The following is a 14,999-nucleotide window of genomic DNA, read 5'->3' on the forward strand; positions in this document are numbered from 1 at the left end:
GGGTCATTACTCTTAGAGCGTGCATTGTTTAACTATGCTTGAGAAGTAGCACGTTGCTGAGGACGATGACGTGGATCTTTAAGACGGTCCCATACACTGGAATGGCCTGCATCCCTGCGTGGCCGCCGTGATGTAGTTGAATTGGCAACACCGTCCACCGGCCTATGCCTCTTTGCCAGTTTACTTCTCAAGTTCCTATTTAAATTTTTGACTCATCGTAACTCACGCTCCACCGTATTAGGGGTGTATTGGCTGTTACCATAGTACAAAATATCAGGATATGGGTATTTATCGATATTAAATTTCTGGATATGTATCGTGGATATATCTCACTCTTTGGGGATATTTGACATTGTTTCACATGCAAATATCGTGGATATTGTGAATATTTCTTGATATATCATGATACATTATTTATATTTATTTGAAATATAATGGTAAATATTAAATAAAATTGTTATATACACAAAATATCGCCAAATATCTCCAAACATCACAAATATCGTTGAAATATCGCCGATATTTGCAGTCGTATATATCTCTGAACATATCGTGATATTTATATATCTTTCTCTGAAATCTGGATAGATATCCCCAAATATCACGATATATCGGAATATTTTGTACTATGGCTGTTACTATCACCTTTTCCGTTAGTTAGTGTGAGAGTAATGTCCACGTCCATATCCATGTCAACTGAAGGATTGACACGGACGGACGACGGACCACGTGAGGGATTATCGACTTGCAGGTTTTCTTGTTACAAGACTGTTAAGGGTGGTGGTGGCGGCGTTTGTACTTCCGTTTGCAGTGGCGGTGGCGGTAGCGGCGGTGCTGCTGCAGTTGGATGTTGAGAATTGATCCTACCACTATGAGCAACTCAATTGTTCAACGATTCTTGCATTGCCCGATTTGAATTTCGAGGGTTGCGATTCCTATTAGTAGGAGGAATATGTTGACTATTTGGTCTGCTTCTTGTGCTTACCATCTTGATTGTTTCACATGATAATGGATTCTAAAATCCCCACAGACGGCGCCAATTATGTTTCGGTAGTAACATGCTTCAACACAACGAAACTAATGGTAAACAGTGGAATTTGATGTTGGGGGAGATGAAACTGAACCAAGATAATGGCTGCCTACGTACCCAAGATCTATTATCTAGGGATCAAGTTTCAACGTAGTTCCTTATTGTGAGAGAAAATGTTTTTTATGAATTGGTAGAGACTGAGTCCTAAGAGGACTGTGTTTGTTTGTCCAAAGAATTGTTATCTCTTTGAACTTTTATCCTTATCTTCTATAATAATGAGCCTAGACATATTCATAAATAGACCAGTAATTGGATGGGTTAGGGTTAAGCACGTGGGCTTAACTGCTGGATCAGGCCTCGTATTGGGCTGGATTCATGGGCTTAATGAGCCACAAAGTGGGGGTCTATACAGAACTATTTTAAATTTCTGTTACGATCCAAGTTCAAACTAACTGCAAGTTTTTTCTCATTATGGGTTAAGTATTTTACTAATTTCAAATTTCTCAGTGTTAAATTTTGAGATAATAGACCTCCTAAATTCTACTCACTAGCAGCCATCTCTTAATTGTAAAGTACCATGCTTCTCTGACCATGGCAGCCAACCTATTAAAGTTCATAATGTGAATGTGTTTTTGGTTTTATAGAAGAGGGACGACTTCAAACCGAACGTCTATCTAATAGGCTCTCAACACTTACAAACATCTACTTCAAAGTGGAAATGTTGGAGATTAGATTTTAAAAGTTTCATTTGACAATCAAATACCACATGCACGTAGTAGCTTATTTAGTCTACACACATCCATAAAGAGTGTTCGTGCCATTTTCTAGGACGGATGGATGTCTTGCCCACATTGTTCAGCTCTTCACTAGATGGCTGAGAAATTGAAACAAAAAAAAAAAAAAACCCTAAATTTGGGATGTTTAGATCTCAAACAATCTATTGCTTTACTCAGTATATATATTTAAAGTATGGTATCAAATAATATATACCTTTAAACCATGTCCAGGATCAAAAGAGGGCTATAAGAATACTAAAGGAGATGGTGAAGGAAAGATTCTACTCTGAGAAGAAGTATGGAGATTTTCTTGATGTTGTTATTGAAGAGATGAAGAAAAATGAGCCTCTTTTCAATGTAGAAAGTGTTGCCTACTTTGTCTTCACAATTCTTTTTACCAGCTTTGAGACGGTGTCCTTGGTAATAACTTTGGCAATCAAATTTATTTCAAAACACCCTTCAATGTTGAAGGATTTAGGGGTTCGTCGAGCTCCATTTTGTCGATCTTGCTATTTGGATTAGTACTGACTTTTGTTTCATCACTAGCTGTTTTCACCAACTTAGAAACAGAGAAAATGTGGATTCTCCACTAACTTGGAATGAGTACAGATCTATGACCTTCACATCTCATATAAGTCTAGGAAGCATTCGTGTAGTTTATTTCATAGTTAATTTTTCCAATGTGACGTGGTCTTACACAAATTTTGATTCTTAAATTTGATGTTACAGGTTATTGATGAAACACTTGGGCTAGGAAACATTGCTCCCTTGATTTTCAGAAGAGCAACAAAAGACATTCAAAAAGACAGTATGGAAGTGCGCCAATACTTAAAAGAGATAAGAAAGAGACTACAATCTATATAGGGTACAAATTGTTTTCTTGCAGAGTTCATTTATGATTGTTATTTGTGTGGTACTACACTTACCTTCAGAAAGAGCTGAACACGCTACACTTTTCTTTGCTCAAATCCAATGGCTAAATGGATGGAAATTGCCGTTACTTAATAATAAATGTATATTCATAGTGGTATATATGATGTTTTTATTTATTTTTTAATATGTTTGTGATTGACAGATTCATGTTGCATTTTTTTTTTACTCTAAATAACTTTTCTATTGATAAATAGAAAAGGACCGACAAAAAAAACGAGGGAGAGAAAGAAAAATAATAGGAAAATATTGTGGAGAAGTTTTGAAGGTAAATATTGTTGTGAAGGTGTATAATTTGGGTTGCTCATATAGGGATAAGTTTGTTGGACTTGGCTCTTTTATCAATTTATTTATCCTGCAGACCTAGGGTGATGAATCATAAAAATTGAAAATAATGTTGATTGGTTATGTAAGTTCATCCATCAAGACCACAAGTAAAACATGAAATTGAAAGCTCGCAAAAGTGATCATCTCTTTTAAACTGCCTAGAGATTTGTCAAGATAATAAAATGCTTTAGAATCCTTAACTATTAATTTTCCTTGCTTAATTTCTTTTCTCTTAGGTATTTTTCAGAACTTATTTGGCAGGTGAGGTGGTATTGAACATGGACAGGGAATGATACAATATTGTCATGTTTTTATCATTCATTTGTTTATTTTTATGGAATCATAGGGTGTGGCTTTGAATATTATGGTTACCGTATGTAACACATTGCTTCTTTTAGTATTGGTTATGTTGCTTCTTGAAATGATCATAGTTTTATGTGGCTCACCAATCACAGCCTGTGCAATACCAAATCCCAGGTAATTATATTCTTCATGACTACTCTACTCTCTTCTCTATTTTACCGTTTACTTTAGGGAGTTTTGATCTCGAGATGATGATTGATTCGCTATTGATAAGTGCTCAAAAAGTACTATTTAACCCTCGATTATGCCTCTTGTTTAGTCATCTTAGTGGACTAATAGTGTTTATAAGTTGTGTTTTAAGATTCTACAGGTGAAAAAGAGAGTTTTGTAGAATATTAGAGAAAATGGGGTAAAACGAAGCAATTCGGAGCATCAATGATCACATGGGAGGTCCGTGGACAATCATGGAGAAGGCCAAGGAATTTGAGCTATTAAATATGCGACTTGGACCTATTTTAAAGTCTATTTGGAAGCTCAAGGCCAAATGATTCGTTGCTTGGACCAAAGCCCGCAAAAGAGGATAGAAGGATAGAAGCGGAAGAGAGAAAATCGGCTTATCGTGCCACTGGGACGATGGATCGAAAGCGTCCCAGACGCATTGATTAGCGCCTGGGGGGGATAGATCGAAATAGCCCGATGCATTGATTAAGTCTGGGACGCATGGATAATGCGTCCAGACGCATGAATCGACACTGTAGCCAATTCCTTCTCAGTTTTGAAGACGAAGTCGGACTCTGAAAGAAACCTATTTGTATTAGGAAACAAATGACGGTTTGGAATGCTTCTAGAACTCATTGTAACCCCTATAAATAGAGGACCTAAGTGCCTCATGTAATGGGCCAATTCACTTATATTCTTGTCTCCAGAACTTGAGGCAGAGAGAGATTAATAATAAAAGATCGGTTTTAACTAGCTGAGTCTTAATAAATTAGTCTTTCTAGTCTTATGTTCTTCAACTCTTCTTCTTCTCGTTCTTAGTGTTCTTCCTTCTATATGGAAGGCTAATCTTCTCCTTCAAGGGAGGAGATGAAGCCGATGTTAAGGTTTAATGATTCTTCTAGTTCATGGTGTTCTTCAATCAAGTTAGTTCTTTATGTTTGTAGTTATTAGTTCCATTGCCCACACCAGGGATGGAAGTATAGAATAGGGTTTATGTTTTGCAATATTAATATCATGCTAGTGTTCTTTACTTTTCTTCTAGTAGTGTAATTCTTTAGAGTTAGAGAATTCTTTGTGTTGCCTTAGAAGGGGGTAGCTCGAGGAGTGTGGCTGCCTTGGGGGAAGTATTCTTTGTGTTTGCCTTAAGTGGTGATTCATTGAATGGTCGCCTATTTAGAAGTACTCCTTGATGTTGCTTTTGGTAATACATTGAATGGCTGCCCGAGCTTACATAAAAGGAAAGAAGATATTAATAGCATAAACATAAGAACAACCTTAAGTAGAGTTAATTGTTAACGATGTTTCATCCAAAAGGGCATCGGCACTTTCATTTCGATTGCCTAATTGTAGTCTACTTGTAAGAACAACCATGAAGCAGAAGGTCATAGATTAAAAGTATTGGTGGATTCTAATCTCTTGAATTCTCTCTCTTATAAATTCTCAATAGTTTAGTTAATTTAGCTTAGTTTAGCATTAGAATCTACAATCTCTACAATATTAGTTTTTAATCCCTCAAACCCCCTTTCTAGTCCTGTTCTTCATATAAACATACACTTAAAAGTGGAACGATACCCTACTCATCCTTTACTTATTGAGGGATAATTAGGTTTTGATACGCTTCTCTTTTGTTCAACGACCATCATATATCTACACACACAAAAAGAGGTTGGTCAAATGGCGCCGCTGCCGTTTTAAGTTGTTTATGTTTTACGTTTTCTTTCAAGATTAGAACTTTGGATCTTGAGGCAATTTTAGTCGCATCATCCAACCTTTTGAGAAAGAGAGAAGCTTAAAGGACATCTCGAAGACAAGATCTACCATCCAGGTTAGTCAAATCTTCATTCTTTTTATTGCTTTTTAGTATAGTTGCATCATAGTTTAGTTTTATTGCTTTCTAGTATAATTGCATTTAGGATCTTTTTAACAATTGAAGTTGTAAGCCAACACAGCGAAATATCAGACTCTAGTGTTTCTTGTTTAAATCTTGACAAACGGACTATCGCCGTAGGCGATGGTACTTAAGCAATCCAAGTGATTCACCATAACCCTAGAAGAGACAAACTTTTAGACAACGGGCAGATACTAGTCGCAAAGCCCAACCCAAATTGAAGAAAAGTAGTTTTACATTCTAGTATAATTTAGAATAGTTGCATAGTAGGATAGTTTTTTGTTATTTTTGCATAGAATTTTCTAGTGTATGCCCCGTCGTCCATATCATCGTCCGGTAAGAACACAACAGTGGACAAGGTTTAACAACCGACTCACAAGAATACTAGACGAGATTGATACAATGGCCGCAAGCAATGATGGAGGTGTTTTGGACACCAATAATCCCGAAGCTCCCCACCCATGCAAAACCTGTGAGGAGGAAAAAAGCCGAGTGATTTCTATTCACCAATCATTGGAGACCCACCAAGCGGTATTGTTTTTCCGAGACGAAGCTAACCGGTTTGAACTTAGAGCATCGATAATCTCTATGCTTCCAAAGTTCAATGGTTCGCATAATGTTGACCTTATGTTCACATGAACAAATTTCTATCGATCCTTAGAACTTTCAAGAACGAGAATATCGGGGATGAGAGTATCAAGTTAATCCTTTTCCACTCTCACCGAAGGTAAAGCATCCGAATGGTTAAGCGCAAACCGATCAATTCAATCAACAACTGGGAAAGTTAAGAACAAAGTTTATGAACAAGTTCTACCCACCCTGAAAGACAGATGCCATGCAGCAGTTTCCATCAAAGAATTTCAAAGGGAAGGTGGTGAAGAATATCATCAAAAAGCTCGGAGAAATTCAATAATCTGCTAGTCTCATGTCCACATCATGGTTATGATAAGAGCACACCGGCTCATTTTTCTTTCGAGGACTTTCTACTATGAACAAGCGGATGATCTGATCAATGCATCAAGGTAAGTTTACATCATTGGATGGAGAGGAAGCCTACAACTTTCGAGAATTTAGTCAAGACACTCAACAATGGAGTACTAGCAACGGGGACGTAGCTAGAGTGGAGGGTGCCGAAGAAATTTGGCAACCAAATTCAAGAAGACCCAAATCAAGCAATGCTATCAATTATGGCAAGCCTATCAACGGGACTTGAAAATCTAAATAAGAAGTTTGATCGGTTCTCCATGAATCCTCCAAAACCAAACAATTTCCAAGCTAAACCTCGGCCATCCAAGCCTTGTTATACCATTTGTGAGCTATGTTCGATGAAGGCCACACCATCAAAGAGTGTTCAGACTATCCGGATACTAATCAGAGGCATGTAGTATCAATTCTTTAGGAAGAAATAACCGGTTCAATCGAGGGACGAAATTATTGGAAGCCACAAAATACAAATCGAGAGGAATTTTCCTCCGGATTTCAAAATCATCAAATCGGTTCGAATAACCAATGATCGGTTCCAAAACCGCCAAAGAACCATACAAATCAACGGTCATACCGGAACCCGGCAATACCAAGCCAACACAAAACGAGAGTTAGTACCAGATCTTATGAGTGGATATATTGCCCCTACGCCTCGGTCCAAGCAAAGCGGTTATCCCATATCCGGAAGAAGCTATCACCACCATTGTCAATGAGTGAAACGGACAAATCAAAGAACCCGTGAAGTTGGAGAATAACTTTAGTGTCATTCAAGGCCGGATAGGGCAAATCGGCTGCCGCCTTGACGAGAGATCAAAAGGAGCATTACCAAGCCCGGTAGCCAAATCCGGGAAGGAAGAGGTATCTTGCGGTGGATAACCCGGATTACTCGGTCGAATGCCCAAGTCAATTCACCACTCACCACTCGAGGCAAAGAAAGTTGATAACAAGATTGTCTATGAACCAGGAAAAGATTCGTGGAGCCTAAGGTAACTTATGTCCCCACCATCCCACCCAGATTCTAACATTCCGGATATATCTAGTGTTGTTGCCACCACTTTCTTTGAAGAAACCGCTTGCAAAAGAAGTTGAAGGAACTCTGTGGAAGTAAGTAAGAAGAAGCCATCACGAGTGACTCCACCTGTCACTCCACTAATTGTTACCAAGCCAACCGCAGCCGAAAGAAGAGAACCGATATTGAAGAATCCGCCAGCACCGTTTCCTTCGAAACTAGTGAATACCAGAAAAGATGACCAAGTCTGAGGAGATTTGCGATGTATTTCAGAATTTGCGATTAATATCCCATTTTTGACTGCCATCAAGCAAGTTCCCTCTTATGCCAAGTTCCCCGAAAGATCTAGTAAAGAAGAAGACCAACATTCCGAAAAGAGGCTTTTATCGCTCAAAGATGTTCATCGCATTACCTACAAAATCTATCGGTTGTGGAAACCGAAAGATCCCGGAAGTCCAACCGCTACATGTAGAATTGGAGATTCTTTGGAGGAACAAGCTTTATTAGATTTGGGTGCCGGTGTGAATCTTCTACCATATTTCGCCTCACGAAAGTTGGGCTTGAAGGATCTAAAACCAACCGATGTTACTTTACGGTTGGCGGATAGATCGATGAAGATACCTAGAGGACTAATTGAAGACGCGTCATAGTCAAGATCGAAGACTTCTATTATCCGTTTGATTTCATAAGACTAGACCACGTAACCTACATCCGGTAGGCGGATACCAATCATTCTAGGCAGACCATTCTTGGCCATTGCAAATGCACTCATCAACTGTCGAAACGGTAATATGACGTTATCCTTTGGTAATATGAAAGTCGAGACCAATGTTTTCCATATGTTACAGCAACCACAGGAGGTGTGTGCTGTGAACGAGGTTTGCATGATTGAAGCGTTAGCACAGGATTATCTGACTCATTCATATTTCATAAAACCCTCTACCATTCACCCTTCACCCAACTCCAGACAAGAAGTATAGCCAAAATCTTTATCAGCCATACCCATATGTTTCTGTGAATACGAGGGGCACAAGGAGGAAGAAAGACCAAAAAAGGAAGATTACAAGGAAATACCAGAGAGATACAATGAATCCCATCATTCTGTTCAAAATGAAAGAAGCTAGTGGAAAACAAGCATATCCAGTACTAATCAAGGATATACCACTGAGTTAAAAAAAAAAAAAAAAAAAAAAAAAAAAAAAAAAAAATGGGTTTGGGGCCAAATCGGTTCACATTTCGCCCAACAACTCATTCTCTTCCCCACACCACCTCAAAACCCTAACCTAGATTCGCCACCTCCACCACCACCACCCATTGCCGGAAATCAGTTGAGGAATCATCCTCCAAGAATTCCAAACCCAACCACTCAAATGTGGCCCTGGACATATCAATTTTGCTTTACACCTTTAGCGTCCGAGACTTGAACCAAACCAAATTTTTTAATTTGTTGCATTTTCGCACCACCACTTCATCCCATTTTTATATATATCATTCACAACACAGCATAAGCTACCCACCATTGCCATTTTCGAAAGACACCATCAAATTTCACACCCCGCCAAAATCAAAATTTTGAACTTCACCGTCGTCACGGGACGATAGGATTACATGAAACTTAGCGTCGGGACGCATCAGCTCGACTAGTGAACAGTAATTACAATTTTTCTTTTTTTTTTTTGGTTGCCGTTGTTCGTTTTCCTTTGCTTGATTATTATGGAAGTCTTAAAAGAGATACATCCAGAGTTGAAGTTTGGGAATTTGTTCGAGAGAGAGGGTCTCTCGACACACTTTGGAAATGCCATCTCGACGTTGAGTTGGGATGTGTTTTTGTATGACGAGAGTGACTCGTATGATGAGGGTCTAGTTAGACAGTTTTTCGGTGCTATAGACCATTTCATACCAGAGACGAGTGAGCTTGTGTTGAAATTTGAGACAGACGAGTTTAAGTTGACGAGGAGATGCTCCGTGAGTTCACCCAGATTCGATGTCACGAGGGGATGAGACACCATCTTTGGGAGGATTGAAGGATTACCATGGACGTCTTGGCCCACATACGAGGTTAATCAGCAGCCGACGAAGACCAAGTCTCTGCAGAAGAACCCGGCAGCCTAGCATCTGAGATGGCTTTGTCACAACGTAGTAGGCATGGTGAGTGAGAACACTTTATACCAGCCCGGTCTACACTTGCTTTGGATGTTGATGACTAGGGGGCGTTAGAATCTGTATGTGTAGATTTATTCTTAGAAGGTCGGGGAATATGAAGACAAAGAAGGTGGAGCATTCTAAGATAGCCCCGGTCATAGCCACAAAGATCATGGAAGGCTTAGGATTTAGATCACCGCTTTCGGATGAGACTTCGGTGAGCTATGATCCTAAGAGTATTTTTTTGCTCTACGAGGACCGCAGGAGAATGGAGCTCGAGTACTTAGATGTGCAGGGACACCGACGTACCACAGAGTTTGCACCACACCCTACCGAGTATGATTTTGGAAACATAGCACCCTATCAAGCTATATAGGATCATAACATGAGGGCTGCTATGATACATATCTGAGGGGAATGCAGCGTTGTTTGAACATCAAAGGACTACCGAAGCAAAGACCACCCATACACTTTCGGACCGACGAGGTCGATAGATACCCCGGCCGGTAGTGTTAACGAGATTAAAGAGCGGGTAGTCAGCCGGAGAGTCAACCGAGAGAGGACGAGTAGATAGAGGGCGCCGTAACGTCGAGGAGGCCACCACGAGTAGTTTTGAGCAGCTTGTTTGCTTTCAAGAGGATTAGTTACTTTAATAATCCTCGTATTTGTTTTGTTTCTTGAACTAATGATATTTGATTTTCTCTATTTTGTAAGCTTAACCTTTATATGACAGAGAAAGATCAAATATTGATATTCGCATCAATGGTAATATCCTACCTTTTTCTCATCCATTTCATTTACTTCTTTATACATTGAGGTCAATGCATGCATAAGTAGGGGAGGGTATACTTGAGAAATGAATTTCGAAAATTAGTTTTCAAAACAAAAATATTTTTTGTTTCTATATCGAGAAGCATGAGAAAAATGAATTTTAATGATGAGTCCGGGATATAGATTCTATAATCTTAGTGTGAGTTTGATAGATAGTTGATATTATTAATTTCATTACCGCTTAGACTATTTATTATGCTCGGACATAGTTCTTATTGATAGAATTCTTTATCAAGGCACCACCATAATACTTGGTCAGTTTTGTGTACTTTTGCTAGAAGAGAGATTTAAACCCCTAGTAAACCGAAAGTAGAATTTTTAGACTTAGCGTGAGACTTGAGCTTTATACCCATTTTCCTGAGAGTTCTTACGAAAAAATCCGAAGTCTTAGTGACTCAACATCTTTCGCTTCTTTATGTCGTTTGTAATATAGTCTCATTATTTGTTAATTTGGTTAATCACGAAGTGACATCAACTGGGGAGATAGCCATTAGGTCTTGTAGTCTATTCAAATAGAGTATCATCTTGATAAGTCAAGTAGTGAACCCATTCAAATTTTATCCCACCTAGTAGGACCATTATGTTAAACCCTTTGAGCCTTACAATAAACCATTTTCTTTCATAAAACCCTCTACCATTCACCCTTCACCCAACTCCGGACAAAAGTATAGCCAAAATCTTTATCACCATACCCATATGTTTACGAATCTGAGGGGCAAGGAGGAAGAAAAGACCAAAAAGGAAGATTACAAGGAAATACCGTAGAGATACAATGAATCCCATCATTCTTCAAAGTGAAAGAAGCTAGTGGAAAACAAGCATATCCAAGACTAATCAAGGATATACCAATCGAAAAAAAAAAAAAAAAAAAAAAGTTGAAATCGTAATGGATGGAAAAGCTAAGATAAAGGAAGAATTTTCTCTCAGAATACAGAATTTGAATAAATCTTCCAAAAAAAAGAAGCAAAACCCTTTAGTATTTTCGTAAAACAACCTTAGAATCCTTTTTACCTTTCCTTCATAAACCAATACCCAAGCCAAGTTACAACCCATGACTTATCATTACAAAGATGGTACGAAGTCTAGAATAGGTGAGAGGATGCTAAAGTGAAGGACCCGACACTTCATATGTGATTGACATTCTTTCCATGAGACTAATTTTATTCAAGTCTGTTTTTCAAGGTAGTATGTGGGATGTTCAGATGCATTATTCTTTTCCCCACATACATGAGGTAAAATAGTAGACCATCTTCTGAGAGTATGACCGGTGAGGATTGAAAGTCGAGATTATCTACCTATGGTAAACTAGGGATTCCGTTTCTTGGATAGGAGAGTATAGGAGATTGACTAAGTACACACATAAGCCTTGATTGAGAATTTTGTCAATTTTTACTATCTCCCATCTTAATCTATGAGTCTTTGCAGAAATGTAGTTAGCAATGGAGACTGTCTATTGGGGTAAGCACTAAGTGGGTAAGGAATTTCTCTCTCTGAAAAATACTATCATTCTTAAACATGCTATTGATTGATTTTTGTGGGTATATCACCGAAAACCCTCACGAGACTATAACTCGTCCTTTTTGGGAACTTAAAGGTTTAAAGCCTTGTTGCATATGGTAAATGCAATCGCGATGCCTCGCTAAAATGAGTTAGGATTTTATTTTTTGTTATTAGGATGTGATTTTGATCACTTATCTATTTTTATCTTATTTGCTAAGAGACTAGCAAAAAGTTTAGTTGGGAGTTGTGATAAGTGCTTTCAAAAGTGCTATTTAACCCTCGATTATGCCTCTTGTTTAGTCATCTTAGTGGACTAATAGTGTTTATAAGTTGTGTTTTAAGATTCTACAGAAAAAGAGAGTTTTGTAGAATATTAGAGAAAATGGGGTAAAACGGCAATTGAGCATCAATGATCACATGGGAGGTCCGTGGACAATCATGGAGAAGGCCAAGGAATGGAGCTATTAAATATGCGACTTGGACCTATTTTAAAGTCTATTTGGAAGCCCAAGGCCAAAGGATTCGTTGCTTGGACCAAAGCCCGCAAAAAGAGGATAGAAGGATAGAGCGTAAGAGAGAAAATCGGCTTATCGCTGTGGGGACGATGGATCGAAAGCGCCCGTGACGCATTGATTGCATCTGGGGCGATAGATCGAAAGGTCCGTGACGCATTGATTAAGTCTGGGACGCATGAATCAACACTGTAGCCAATTCATTCTCAGTTTTGAAGACGAAGTCGGACTCTGAAAGAAACCTATTTGTATTAGGAAACAAATGACGGTTTGGAATGCTTCTAGAACTCATTGTAACCCCTATAAATAGAGGACCTAAGTGCCTCATGTAATGGGCCAATTCACTTATATTCTTGTCTCCTTAACTTGAAAGTGAGAGATTAATAATAAAAGATCGGTTTTAACTAGGTCGAGTCTTAATAAATTAGTCTTTCTAGTCTTATGTTCTTCAACTCTTCTTCTTCTCGTTCTTCGTGTTCTTCCTTCTATATGGAAGGCTAATCTTCTCCTTCAAGGGAGGAGATGAAGCCGATGCTTAAGGTTTAATGATTCTTCCGGTTCATGGTGTTCTTCAATCGGGTTAGTTCTTTATGTTTGTAGTTATTAGTTCCATTGCCCACACCCGGGGGATGGAAGTATAGAATAGGGTTTATGTTTTGCAATATTAATATCATGCTAGTGTTCTTTACTTTTCTTCTAGTAGTGTAATTCTTTAGAGTTAGGGGAAGTATTCTTTGTGTTGCCTTAGAAGGGTAGCTCGTGGAGTGGGCCTAGGGGAAGTATTCTTTATGTTTGCCTTAAGTGGTGATTCATTGAATGATCGCCCTATTAGGAAGTACTCCTTGATGTTGCTCTTGGTAATACATTGAATGGCTACCCGAGCTTACATAAAAGGAAAGAAGATATTAATAGCATAAACATAAAAACAACCTTAAGTAGAGTTAATTGTTAACGATGTTTCATCCAAAAGGGCATCGGCACTCGCTCGATTGCCTAATTGTAGTCTACTTATAAGAACAACCATGAAGCAGAAGGTCATAGATTAAAAGTATTGGTGGATTCTAATCTCTTGAATTCTCTCTCTTATAAATTCTCAATAGTTTAGTTAATTTAGCTTAGTTTAGCATTAGAATCTACAATCTCTACAATATTAGTTTTTAATCCCTCAAACCCCCTTTCCAGTCTTGTTCTTCATATAAACATACACTTAAAAGTTGAACGATACCCTACTCATCCTTTACTTATTGAGGGATAATTAGGTTTTGATACGCTTCTCTTTTGTTCAACGACCATCATATATCTACACACACAAAAAGAGGTTGGTCAGCTATTCGATTCAATCCTCGATCCCACCTACTGTATGTCAGTTGGTATATTCTCCAAAAAAATTAATCACCCATTTGTGAGTCTGTGCGATGTGGTTAAGGACCATCCATATAGCTGATTTGTGAGTCTTTCAATTGCAACTGTTTGAACTTTGAAGTATTTGAAGGTATGTGGGAACTGCTTTGTTAGCCTTGACTATCTCTGTGTATTATCTTACCATTATTTGGACTCTTTATAGTTGAACGGTCAATATTAAACACCATCCTTAGTGGGTTTTCTATATAACAGACATTATTAGTGTTGCATTAATGAAATTAGAATTTTTGAAAAGTTCTGTGTCAATGAATTTCTTTTGTGTACTGTCTTGGGTATTCTCTTTTTTTCAATTCCTTCATGATACTGCTTTAATGGCTTTTAATCAGCATCCTGAGGACTAATAAATTATAATGTACAAGAGATTCCAGCTGCGACCAAAACTTGGAATTCTTCATACAAATAGGCTTGCTCAGCTGGAAAACCTCATGGTTTTTTTTTTTTCGCAAAAATTCTTCACCTCTTGGTGCACATTTGGTAAGTTAGCAACTTATCAGTTTTTTAAGACAGTTTATGTTCAACCTAAGCTCGGAGTGATAGTAATAAACGATATGTGAATCATAGGTAAGCTTATGATAGGAGATTTGCAGAGCTCAACATTGAAACATGAATCTTTGAATGGTGTTGGTATAACATGTGGAACTGGGATGCTTCAAAGAACAATGGAACTTTCACGGCGTCCACCTTAACAAATTGAAATCAAAGTAGTTCTAGGTAACCCAGGTCATGGAGGTGCTAGAATAGTCTGCATAGGTCATGATGCTAACTTAATTGGTATCATGGTATAATCACACTGTGCCTTACTTTTGAGTAGCATTGTATAAAGTTTTTAATAGTCACTTTTTGAATGAAATTGTATCAAATCATCGTCATAGTGATTGATTTATAGTTAATGTGTAAACGTAGTCATAGTAATTGTTAAATAGTTTGGTCACAATGACATTTCTTTTTCTCTAAAAATCAATACTAAATTGCTAATCACATGGTTCAAAAAATGGTTGAATAATATTTGATATTTATCATTGTCATGTCCAACACTTACATACAACCAGTTCTTGAAGGGATGAATTGCATATTTGTATATACGAAAATATGTACATCTTGCGATTATCAATTTTTTTTTTCCATC

The sequence above is a fragment of the Coptis chinensis genome, chromosome 6, assembly GCF_015680905.1.
Source record: "Coptis chinensis isolate HL-2020 chromosome 6, ASM1568090v1, whole genome shotgun sequence".
Classification (NCBI taxonomy): domain Eukaryota; kingdom Viridiplantae; phylum Streptophyta; class Magnoliopsida; order Ranunculales; family Ranunculaceae; genus Coptis; species Coptis chinensis.